This window comes from Notolepis coatsorum (assembly GCF_963971535.1).
Source record: "Notolepis coatsorum genome assembly, chromosome: 2".
Taxonomy (NCBI): Eukaryota; Metazoa; Chordata; class Actinopteri; order Aulopiformes; family Paralepididae; genus Notolepis; species Notolepis coatsorum.
The window spans coordinates 95,835,402-95,848,867 of record NC_140166.1 but is presented as its reverse complement, the minus strand read 5'-3'; positions in this window follow the sequence as shown (position 1 = coordinate 95,848,867).

Here is a 13,466-nt window from a genome sequence, read left to right as displayed (position 1 = left end):
ACACAGCACATGTCGTATCTCCAAATGTTGTGAAGTAACATATGTTTTGCCTGGAAAAAAACATCGTTATTAACAAAACATTCGGGAGGGGAAGGAAGGAAGAGTGGGGTAATGTCCAACATCTTACCTGCACCAAGGAACGCAGGGCGAAAGGCCGCAACACAGGTCTCCACGTTGACGAAAGGCCTCTCGCTGGCGGGACAAAAAGAAGCTATGGCCGGAGCCTTGTCATGGTGCAGGCCCAACTACATCTTCTGTCAAAGATGATGTCGTAGTCAGAGTGCCAGGGCCCTCTGCTATTCTCACGGCTAATGTCAATGGTCGTAGCACAAGCTAACAGCTAACTCTAGGCTAACTGATAGCATCAAACTAACGTTCCCAGCCGAGTGCAGCCGGCAGCTAACGTCGTAGCTAAACAGCTAACTGGCTAATGTGATGCCCACTAGAAGTGGTATCACGTTAATATCTTTAGATTATGTGTCAAAACAGTGTGAACATATTGGTACAGGATTACCTCCATCAGAAACAAGGTAGAACAGTCATTTATATGTAATGGGAGACATTAACATAATCTGGTCAATAGGTGGCAGTATAGGACTGGTGTTTAGTGGCTTCGCCTTCCAGGGAACCGTACTGTGTGCTTAGGGACGCACGAGGCGATTTCAGCCTCACAACCGGGAGGACCCAGAGTCAGTAACATCGTGTCTGCACCTTCCTTTGTCAAATGATTAACTACAACCTGTTTCATAGGTGGGTAATATACTACAAAACACACATAAAGGTTAACAAGGATACATGCAATGTCGAGGGTTCAAATGAAGTAACTATTGTCGATGTTTGAGTCAAGTTTAAGAAGTTTAAGACGAAAAGTAACGTGGTTGAGTAGCAGACCGTCTATTGATGGCGCCACGTTTCGTTGGTACATTTAAATAGTGTTGGAACACAATTGTCCATTTAAGCACTAACGTGTCGAAGTTAAGTATCTCCAAGGGGATTATAAAGGTTTATGTTTTGAAATACATACTGTTTTGGGTTGAATTGCTGTGTAGTAAATGTGTATATTGTGTACAAGACGGTTAGAGGGAAATTACTTTAGCTTACACTACCTGGGAGATGGCTAAACACCGGAGCGGTACCACATGCTCTCTCTCTCTCTCTCTCTCTCTCTCTCTCTCTCTCTCTCTCTCTCTCTCTCTCTCTCTCTCTCTCTCTCTCTCTCTCTCTCTCTCTCTCTCTCTCTCTCTCTCTCTATTGCGCCCTCCGTTAAATGTAAATATAAATCTATTCCCTTGAGTTATACCATGGTCACGGTTTAGCAAATTCCTAGTAGGGTTGAGAACGGCCCGATACATATATATATAAATGCACTTGCATTGCACATTTGAGTTTCAATAGAACTTGAGACCGGAACACAACTATGGGTAACACTGAGGTGTGGAGGTATTTCTGTATACTAGAGAATAGTGGATATGACTGATGATAAATGACTGATGATAAAGGTAACACTTATTGGTGATGTAAGGAATTGGTTGACAGACAATGAGAATGACAGTGTTGGTTAAAAGACATACGATGGTCCCTTCCAACATGCCTAGACATGTCTAGACAGAGGTTAACAGGATAATGTTTCTCTTCTCACGTGCTTATGTTTAAGACGCCAAATATGTATAAAGACATAAGTAATCACAATGTACAGTATATAATACTGGATAACTACATTTAAAAGGAAAATGCTATTGAAGTGAACCAGGGTATCCTAAAAGGGTAGAATGTGTGTTGCAATGATGAATATGCTTTTGAATTAATAACAAGTATGGGATTATAATTGAATGTATTAAAGTAATGTAACTAATTGAACTGAATGATTATACAATGATGATACAATGATTATACAATGATGATACAATGATGATACAATGATTGATTGATTATTCTGTGGAATAAATAAACGTTGTTGAAAGACAACCGGGATGACCCAGAGTCAGTAACATCGTGTCTGCACCTTCCTTTGTCAAATGATTAACTACAACCTGTTTCATAGGTTAAACATATATCTGCTATCAGGTGCCATATCCTGGTACCTGTAACAGTTTATTGGGGGCTCGTCCGGGATCAGCGCCACATGCTGGATGGGAGCTGATCCAGAGATCTTGACACCTGGACCAACCGCGACCCGATGAACCAGGAACCAACACCCGGTGTAAAGGTCGTTGAATGAGGGATTGATCTGCGCAGTATCGACAGCAGTGAAGTGCCTCATCTGATGCCAGACGACAACGAGAGCTGCGTCCACTACTCTACCTGACGAGAAGGAAGACCGGTGTCGTGTAGAGGAGATCCACCCACCACGGAAAGTCGTCACAGTGATCCTGAACTGAGAGCCAAGTGCGAGGAATCGGGAAGCAGCCATGGGAGACAGCGAGAGGAAAAGCTTGGTGTGGGACATCAAGAAGAGCCTGCTCACTCTACCTGCGGATGAACTGTTTCGCATTGCCGAGGCATTGGAACTGATACCAGGACTGGAGACGTCTGACCGAACCCACCTTACCGTAGACGACATGGAGGGGTGCTTCAACTTTATCAACGACTACCTGTACAGTAAGGTTTTACTGGAGTTAGAGGATACAGGGTTGTCTTATTTATTACAGATAAAAGATGTGACTGATGGACTTATGCAGAGTGAGGTGGTGGGTCTAGCAGAGGGTAAAACCGAGGGCCTACGGTCCACCAGTCAAAGTGATGCAGTACCAGTCGACCCCATTAGCGTCTTTTATGATGTAAGTGAAACCATTGAGGGTGTGCCCACTCCAAAAGTAAGCAACCAGGTTTTACAGTGCCTGCCCAGTGTACTACCACCCACAGCTCAGGCTGTGCCATTGAATGAGAGTGTACCAGACACCGAAAGTAAACAGGAAACCCCTGGTGTGTCGCCAGATAAACTAATATCTTTAAGAGAACTGTCGTACCTTCACCGCAGGGAGTTTAAGCTTCAGGGAGGTCAGATAGGAGACCAGGGATCAGACAATAGTTACAACAGTGTCTGCAAACAGATCGACGAAGGTCTGAAGGAGCAATTCAGCGATGCAGAGGTTGTTAGAGCAGTCTTGAGAGTGATCAAAGCTGGCAGCTTTAAGGATATGTTAATGGTAAAAGACGATTTGACTATCGATGAGCTGAAGGGTTTTCTCCATTCTCACCTCGGTGAACAAAGTAATACCGAGTTGTTTCAAGAACTCATGTGTACAAAGCAAAAGGATAGTGAAACACCACAGCAGTTTTTGTATAGAGTCATAGGACTCAAGCAGAAGATTTTACTAGCATCAAAATATGCTGCTACTGACGTTAAGTACAACGAACAAACCGTTCAGGATGTCTTTCTCCACACTGTATATCAAGGTTTAGGACACAAACATGATGACATTCGTAGGGAACTCAAACCCTTACTTGAAGACAGAGTACCTGATGAGGCCATTCTCAGACAGATGAAAAAGGTCATGAGCGATGAGAGTGAAAGACAGTGACGGTTAGGGCCTACCAATCGCAATAGACCCCCCCATGTACATAGTGCAGGTGCTGAGGTGAAGGGAGCACTGTGTCCCCCCCCCCACTAGGGAAGAAAATACAGGAAAGAAACTTAAACTAGACCCGATCCAGCAGTTAAAAGAGAAAGTAGAGAAACTTACCAATCTAGTGGATCTCCTGCAACAACAGCCCCAGGTCAGAACAGGGAGGATAAATAGGCAGAGGGACAGGCCATATGGCTGTAGCAAATGTGTAGCACAGAATTTACCTAATTGCCCTCACTGTTTCCATTGTGGCGAAGAAGGCCATAGAGCGTTAGGCTGCCAAAAGAGACCACCACGTCAGGGAAACTGAGGCCGGTCACTGCAAGAGGACAACCATTGACCGGTTCCCCTTTACTGTCCCAAACTGACAACCGTCGTACTAGTGAGCCTGAGAAGGAAAGAGTAAGAGAGGAGAAGACTGCACTTAGAACAGGAACCAAGACGGTAAACCAGATACAGAAGCACACAGACCCCCTTAATTTACCAAACACTAAGAGTGAATGCCTCGCCAAGCTCGTAGGGAGAAGAGCTCTCACCCATTGTAACCTAAACGGTTTAGCAGTCCAAGCCCTGCTTGATACAGGGGCCCAAGTAAGCATGATTGACAGAACTTGGAAGAATAGATACTTACCTGACATGCCAGTCAGACCCCTTAGTGAAATCATCGAAGAAGAAGAGGAGTTGAAAGTCTACGCGGTAAACGGTGAGGTCCTCCCATTTGATGGTTGGGTGGCCCTTACAGTGAACTTAAAGGGGAATGAAGATCCTAACCTGTCAATCACTGTGCCTTTCCTTGTAAGCAGCCTTGTCCTTGAGAGACCCCTACTGGGTTTTAATGTGCTGGAAGTGATGATACAGGAACAACCTGGAAGACTGATCCCAACTCTCACCAGCCTGCTCTGTAACGCCATGGTGATACCAGCCGAGAAGGCAGAACTCCTGGTGAGTTATATCCAGACTGACAGACCCCCTGTGCAGGTTGGTCGCCTACAAACAGGTAAACAAGACACCCCCGCCGGTCAAGTGGCCTGGGTCAAGTGCCAAATCCCCCCCCCACGTGGACCTGTCTGACCCCACCTTCCTGTTCGAACCAGATGACAGCAGTTTAGCGCTGGCAGAACTGGATGTTGGAGAAGGCCTGCTGCAAGCGCAAAACCCCAGGAAGCCGTATGTCACCGTGCCTGTGGGAAACAACACAAGGCATACCGTCACTCCCTCCAGGAAGACAGCTCTGGGCAGCATCCATTGTGTTGGGAAAGTCATCACGACAGACTCCCCACGACAAACCCCCATCCCAACCTACTCACCTGAAATCTCCCAGCCCACGGTACCCCCCAACCGTGCTGCTACAACGTCAGCTGTGCCCAGCTCCATCCTGTTCAAACCCCCCGTCGATCTCAGTCACCTCGACGACGAACAACAGACAATAGTCAACAGGATGCTTTGTGAAGAGGCTGGGTCCTTTGCACAAGACAGTGGTGACATTGGGTGCATCCCGAGCCTGGAGATGACAATCGCTCTCCATGATACTGTCCCGGTCCAGAAGACATACTCATCAGTACCAAAGCCACTGTTTAAAGAAGTAAAAGAGTACATACAGGAACTGTTAATGAAAGGTTGGATAGTCAAGTCAAAGTCTCCATATTCTGCCCCAGTAGTCTGCGTAGTCAGGCTATGCATCGACTACCGCCTCCTGAACAAAAAGACTGTGCCCGATCGTCATCCACTACCTAGAATACAAGACCTGACTGACACGCTTGGAGGCTATACCTGGTTTAGTATCCTAGACCAAGGGAAAGCCTACCACCAGGGCTTCGTCGCCGAGGGTTCACGACCCTTCACTGCCTTCATCACTCCATGGGGTCTTTACGAATGGGTGCGCATCCCATTTGGACTCTCGAATGCCCCTGCAACGTTCCAACGGAGCATGGAGGAGATGCTAGGTCCCCTCAGGGACGAATGCTGTATCCCGTATCTTGACGACATACTCTGTTACGCAAAGATATTTGAAGAACATGTAGAGACCCTCTGCAAGGTTCTCCAAGCCCTTCAACGTCACAGAGTGAAATTGAGACCTGAGAAGTGTGACCTCTTCAAGCAAGAAATCAGATACGTGGGTCGCCTTGTGTTAGCAGAAGGGGTCAAGATAGACCCACGAGACATTGAAGCCGTGAAAGCCCTGTCAAGTAAGACACCCAGAACTGTCGGCGAAGTGAGGAAAATAACAGGATTCCTGGGATATTTCCGTTCATACATTCAGGATTTTTCCCGAATTGCCAGACCCATCTACGAGCTACTCCAAATCAAGCCAGGAAAGACCCCAGCCCCAGCGCGGAGTAAGAACATCAAACGCCCCCAGTTGCCCTCCAGAGAGCCCATAGAGTGGACCACGGAACAGCAGAGAGCACTTGAACAACTGATTGACCTTCTCACAATCCCCCCTGTCTTGGCATATCCTGATTTCAACCTACCCTTCAGGTTGCACACGGATGCCTCCGACCAAGGCCTGGGAGCTGTTCTGTATCAACATCAAGATGGAAAACTGAGAGTCATCGGGTACGGGTCAAGAACATTGTCACCAGCTGAACGAAATTACCATATGCACAGTGGGAAACTGGAGTTCCTTGCATTGAAATGGGCTGTGTGTGTGAAATTCCGTGACTACCTGTATTATGCCCCACACTTTACTATCTACACCGACAACAACCCGTTGACCTATGTAATGAGTACTGCCAAGCTCAATGCAGTCGGTCATCAGTGGGTTGGAGAACTGGCAGACTTCCGGTTTGACGTCAAATACAGACCCGGAAAGTCCAACATAGATGCAGACACTCTTTCCCGCCTTCCCCTGGACATGGAGAGATATGAAAGGACCTGCACAGAAGAGCTCTCTAATGAAGCAGTACGAGCAACGTGGGAAGGAAGCCAAGCAGCTGAAAGGAAAGACGTGGCATGGGTTGCGGCGCTCAACATCGCGTCCCCAGACTCAAACCAGCAGTCTCACCCACACCTACAAACAATCAGTCACGATGAACTGGTGAAGGCCCAAAAAGAGGACCAAGCCATCAACACGATCAGGGAGTTGAAAGAGTCGAACACGAAATTGTCAGACAACGTACGAAGAACCGTAAGCGCAGCAACCCGAAAGCTACTTCATGAATGGAGCAGATTACATATTGAAAATGATCTCCTTTACAGAAAGACCAATCAATACCAACAGTTGGTCCTCCCTGTAAAGTATAGAACACTTGCCCTGAAACATCTACATAATGAGATGGGTCATGTTAGAAGGAAAGAATGATCCACCTCGCAAGAGAAATATTCTACTGGCCTTTCATGTCCAGAGAGATTGAAGAATATGTGACCCGAAGATGTCCTTGTATCAAGTCTAAGAAGCCGGTCACCCATGTCCGAGCTCCCATGGGCAGGATTACCTCCAACTTCCCATTAGAACTTGTGTGTATCGACTATCTACATCTGGAAACCAGTCGTGGAGGGTATGAATATATCCTAGTGGTGATCGACCATTTCACTAGGTTCGGCCAGGCGTACCCCACCAAGAACAAGAGTGGGAAAACAGCTGCAGAGCGTATCTTTAATGACTTTATACCCAAATTCGGTTATCCCTCGAAATTACATCACGACCAGGGTCGAGAATTTGAGAATAAACTGTTCCAAGCACTGCAACGGCTGTCTGGGGTCGGCCACTCTAGAACATCACCCTACCATCCACAGAGCAACCCAGCGGAGCGGCTCAATCGGACCATACTACAGATGTTGAGGACATTGACTGAAAATGAGAAATTGCGGTGGAAGGACCACCTCCTGCATGTGTTACACGCGTACAACTGTACCAAACATGAATCAACGGGTTACTCACCCTTTTTCCTCCTCTACGGTCATCATCCACACCTCCCCGTTGACCTGTTGTTTGGGTTAACGAAGAAAGAGGAACCGTACTCACCCAGAGGATACGCGGAGCAATGGGCTGAGAAGATGTCTGAAGCCTATCGGATTGCTTGTGAACATAGCAAAAAGTCCAGTGCAAGAGGAAAAGTAACTTATGACAAGAAAACAAAAGGAGTAGTACTGCAGTCAGGAGACAGAGTTCTGGTGAGAAACCTCAGTCAGCATGGAGGACCAGGCAAGTTGAGATCGTACTGGGAGAAGGCGATCTACGTGGTCAAAAGCCAGCTCGCTGAGAGTCCAGTATACATTGTCTGCCCTGATCATGGAGACCAGAAAAAGACCAGAACACTACACCGAAATCTCTTACTGCTGGTAAATGATTTGCCCGTGGAAAAGACTCCACCGCCAGCCAGAACTGTCCCTGCGAAGAAAACGAATGACAGACCAAGACAAGGAAGAATGTCAGACACACAAAGACAAGTAGAGACAAGGGACAGCACTGACAGTGATTCGGATGATGACAGTGACATAGGATACTGGCTAAGGATACCTGTTGAAAGGACAGAGGCTAGATCACTTGGACACCGTGAACGACGACCTGCAGTCATGCCAGGCCTGTGCCCTGAGAGTGAAGATGACAGGGGAGGAAACACGGATGGAAATTTGCCTGTCTTGGCCAGACCGGAGGGAGATGTTAGTGAATCAGGGGAAGAAGAAGAAAGGGAGACCCCCCGAGCTCACTCTCCAATACCCCAACCCCATCCCCGAGCTCACTCTCCAATATCCCAACCCCACTCCCAAGCTCACTCTCCAATACCCCAACCCCACTCCCAAGCTCACTCTCCAATAGCCCAACCCCAACCCCAAGCTCACTCCCCCATAGCCCAGCTCAATCTCCGAACCCCTCCACTCTCGCCGGTAGAACAAGTCCAGTCAGAGGTTAGGAGGTCTGCCCGTGACAGAAGGCCTAAACAATGTCTCACGTATGATATGCTAGGTGAACCGTCAGTGCAGAACAAGGTGACCGTGAATTCAGTAGTACAGTGGCCACCAATGGTGCCCGCACCACACCACAGTCCACTACCACATCAATTGATACCCTTCGTAATGCCATGGTTGCATCCAATTTTTTACAGCCTTCCACAACATGGCCAGTATGCTTACCGTCCAGCCGTCACCCACGGTCCAACCATGGGGAGTTTGTTAGGGGTTCACGCCTGAGGGTGATATTGGATGGTTGTATTTAGTGATTTTCGGAAATGTCAGGAGCGATTTTTTTAAGGTCAGGGAGTGTGTGATGCCCACTAGAAGTGGTATCACGTTAATATCTTTAGATTATGTGTCAAAACAGTGTGAACATATTGGTACAGGATTACCTCCATCAGAAACAAGGTAGAACAGTCATTTATATGTAATGGGATACATTAACATAATCTGGTCAATAGGTGGCAGTATAGGACTGGTGTTTAGTGGCTTCGCCTTCCAGGGAACCGTACTGTGTGCTTAGGGACGCACAAGGCAATCTCAGCCTCACAACCGGGAGGACCCAGAGTCAGTAACATCGTGTCTGCACCTTCCTTTGTCAAATGATTAACTACAACCTGTTTCATAGGTGGGTAATATACTACAAAACACACATAAAGGTTAACAAGGATACATGCAATGTCGAGGGTTCAAATGAAGTAACTATTGTCGATGTTTGAGTCAAGTTTAAGAAGTTTAAGACAACAAATAACGTGGTTGAGAAGCAGACCGTCTATTGATGGCGCCACGTTTCGTTGGTACATTTAAATAGTGTTGGAACACAATTGTCCATTTAAGCACTAACGTGTCGAAGTTAAGTATCTCCAAGGGGATTATAAAGGTTTATGTTTTGAAATACATACTGTTTTGGGTTGAATTGCTGTGTAGTAAATGTGTATATTGTGTACAAGACGGTTAGAGGGAAATTACTTTAGCTTACACTACCTGGGAGATGGCTAAACACCGGAGCGGTACCACATGCTCTCTCTCTCTCTCTCTCTCTCTCTCTCTCTCTCTCTCTCTCTCTCTCTCTCTCTCTCTCTCTCTCTCTCTCTCTCTCTCTCTCTCTCTCTCTCTCTATTGCGCCCTCCGTTAAATGTAAATATAAATCTATTCCCTTGAGTTATACCATGGTCACGGTTTAGCAAATTCCTAGTAGGGTTGAGAACGGCCCGATACATATATATATAAATGCACTTGCATTGCACATTTGAGTTTCAATAGAACTTGAGACCGGAACACAACTATGGGTAACACTGAGGTGTGGAGGTATTTCTGTATACTAGAGAATAGTGGATATGACTGATGATAAATTACTGATGATAAAGGTCACACCTGATGTAAGGAATTGGTTGACAGACAATGAGAATGACAGTGTTGGTTAAAAAAAAGACATACGATGGTCCCTTCCAACATGCCTAGACATGTCTAGACAGAGGTTAACAGGATAATGTTTCTCTTCTCACGTGCTTATATTTAAGACGCCAAATATGTATAAAGACATAAGTAATCACAATGTACAGTATATAATACTGGATAACTACATTTAAAAGGAAAATGCTATTGAAGTGAACCAGGGTATCCTAAAAGGGTAGAATGTGTGTTGCAATGATGAATATGCTTTTGAATTAATAACAAGTATGGGATTATAATTGAATGTATTAAAGTAATGTAACTAATTGAACTGAATGATTATACAATGATGATACAATGATTATACAATGATGATACAATGATGATACAATGATGATACAATGATTGATTGATTATTCTGTGGAATAAATAAACGTTGTTGAAAGACAACCGGGAGGACCCAGAGTCAGTAACATCGTGTCTGCACCTTCCTTTGTCAAATGATTAACTACAACCTGTTTCATAGGTTAAACATATATCTGCTATCAGGTGCCATATCCTGGTACCTGTAACACTAACAGTTAGCTCAACCCGGCTATCGCTAACCATTAGCTAACGCAGAAGCAAGCTATGCGGCTACCACTGAAAAACTGTACAACGTGAGAAAAGCAATACAGGCCAACACTTCAGACAGCCGCTGTGTTTTCCTCTTCTCATACGAAGAGAGAAGGGAAAAAGAAGGCAATACACGTCCCACTACAGAGTGGTGTTTACCATAGCGGTGCCGGCAACAAGTCCCTCGCGGACTATAGCTGACTTGAGCATGGAGATATTCTCATAATGAAACACCAAGCTCACCTCCCTCGCACCAGGTGCGGACACCAGGCCACACACCATTAGCTACTAGTACTACAACAGCTAGTCGGCCCGTTTGGCTCCCGAGAGAGAGAGAGAGAGAGAGAGAGAGAGAGAGAGAGAGAGAGAGAGAGAGAGAGAGAGAGAGAGAGAGAGAGAGAGAGAGAGAGAGAGATATCCACGGCGGGAATAGAGTGCATTAAAAACTCACCAAACTCACAACCGCATGGAGTTGACGAAGTTCATCTGCCGAACGACCATCCTCTTCATCTTGGCATAACAATGCTGCACGCGCTGTCTCTAGGTTAGCTAACGCTAGTTAGCCTTTAGCTAAGCTAGCTACTAGCCGACATCATCATGGCTATATCCCGACTGAACCACACGTTAGCACTCAATATTATAACGTAGCTAAAGCTAACTAGCTGTCCCTGTCTTTAGCCGGGATGGCTAGCCTGACTGAACTGTCTAACATGCAACAACTTTCATCTTCAGTCCATCTGCCGAACGATGTCCTCTTTATCTTGGCTGGCATAACCTCCAATGCTGCACGCGCAAAATAGTCAGACGCTAGTGATGGGTCGGTCATGAGCGACTCATTCATAAGAGCCGATTCATTGCCGTGAGCGTGGGTCGAATCGCTCACGTCTGGCAATGAGTCGGTTCACGCCCCCCCCTCTATCCACGGGCTGTCAGGCTGCTCAACGACCAACATCAACTTCCCCCCCACGCATCTCACCCCCCCCCCCCCCCGCACCCAACCCCCGGTGACATAACTCCCACTTCCACATTACAACAATAACTGTGAACCGGACTTGCATTTCTGCACTATACACTATTTCATCCTTTGCAAGTCAACGCCCCCCCCCCCCCTCCTTCCATTAACTCACTGGACTATCACTGAAATAGTTATATTTATTTATTTATTTGCACTAGCACTAAATGCACTTGGGACAATGATGGTATGTTATATATTGAGGACATTGGGACATTGATACTTTAATACTATATTACTATTATTATTATTGACATTATTATTTTGCACATGCTATATCTTATGTTTGTATGCCAGTGGTGATGTTCCTAACAAATTTTCGTTGTACCAACAATGACAAATAAAGATCTATTCTATTCTAATTAACTCTCACTGACTGCCACCCCAATCAGGACTCAATCAGCAGCAGCTGGTAGTACTGCTTTTAACAGATCAGTCTGCAGACATTCAACATGGACTGTGCATGTGCTTTGCTCACAACCCGCATAGGCAGCCGGTAAGGATATTTGATTGTGTGTATATATGGGGATGTATTTATGTATGGTTTAAGTGTTAAGTTCGGAATGTATTTATGTATGGTTAAGTGTTTACTTTGAAGTATGTTACATTCACTAGCCCTCAGTAGCCCACATTTAAAGTAGTCACAAGAGAGTAATTATCTTTGTACATTGCATAGATTTTAGAGTGGTATGATGCATAATTGGTAGAGTAAATTCATTAACTTTAAACTTCTATGGCTGGTGAAGTTTGCAACACCTCTCTGCCTCTAATCTAACTAGAGTGGGCTTCAAATATTACTGTCACTCTCTCTGCTTATTAGGGAGCAGGGTGTGGGCTGAAGATACAGCTAGCTCAATATGGTTGAATATCTCAGTGGCTTTATTAACCCACCCTTGCAGGTCACCCCTGACACCCACTGTATACATCAGTTTCACTGGCCTCTTTCAGGGGGCAGAGCAGCTAACCGCGAGCAAGGGAACTTTGCATCTAAAAAGCCTTCATTAACCAGAGACTGCTACAGGTATAGTCGGGACACGTATTTTCCCGTTATATTTAAAAATATTTCCATGACATGGCTGTATTTATGTCGTGTAATGAATGAATGTTTACCTGCTATGGCATTGTAAACCTGTTATGAAAGCTTTACTACGTGCCTAGGGGTTGTAATCACAGCTACCGTAGTCCCCCTGATCTGTTTCCACTATAGCCTACTGTAAATCCTTTAATCCAGGGCAGCCACAACCTCTTTGGGGCCAAGAACACCAAAGGTCAAACCGGAATATCAAGGCGTACCAAGACAGTCACAGTGATCAATTTTGCAGATTGTGTCCAATGTCACAATTATTGTTATTACATATATTTGTCCTATACGGCAGACAGACAAATGATATAATTAAAATCTGACAGGCAGCATCATTCATCAAATATATGCAGACCTGTTAATACAGTATATAACGATACGTTTAGAATAGGTTCCAAGATTCCATTCCAACAGTGATGTGATGTAAGGGAGAAGTTTAAGTGTCTAGCTCAAGGACACTTCGACAGCTGCCCGGGAGGAGCGGGAATCGAACCGGGAACCTTCCAATTACCTCCTGAGCCACTGTTGTCCTCGTGGCCGTGACCTAGGAAAGAGCTTTGCCAGAGAGAAAGGACATTATGTAGGAAATCTTCAAGCAGTCAGTGGGGAATGAAGAAGGTTGCTCAAATGCCAATGGACACTGAGTCAGGAACCCCAGATTTTTCCCCAGAGATTTCCCTGGATTACACTCAAAGCACTCAATGGGAGGGAGATGGATCTCTCTTGGGAATGACAGCTGGGAGAAGCAGTCAATGGCATGGTGAGAGGTGATTAAAGAGTCATCTGTGGGAGACAGGGGCCCGGTCATGAACAGCCATTCATGCTTGTATTTGTTATTCCATGTCTTGATGGCCTCAGATACTGTATATATTTTGAAATCTGTCTGTGATGTCCTGTAGCTGCTGGA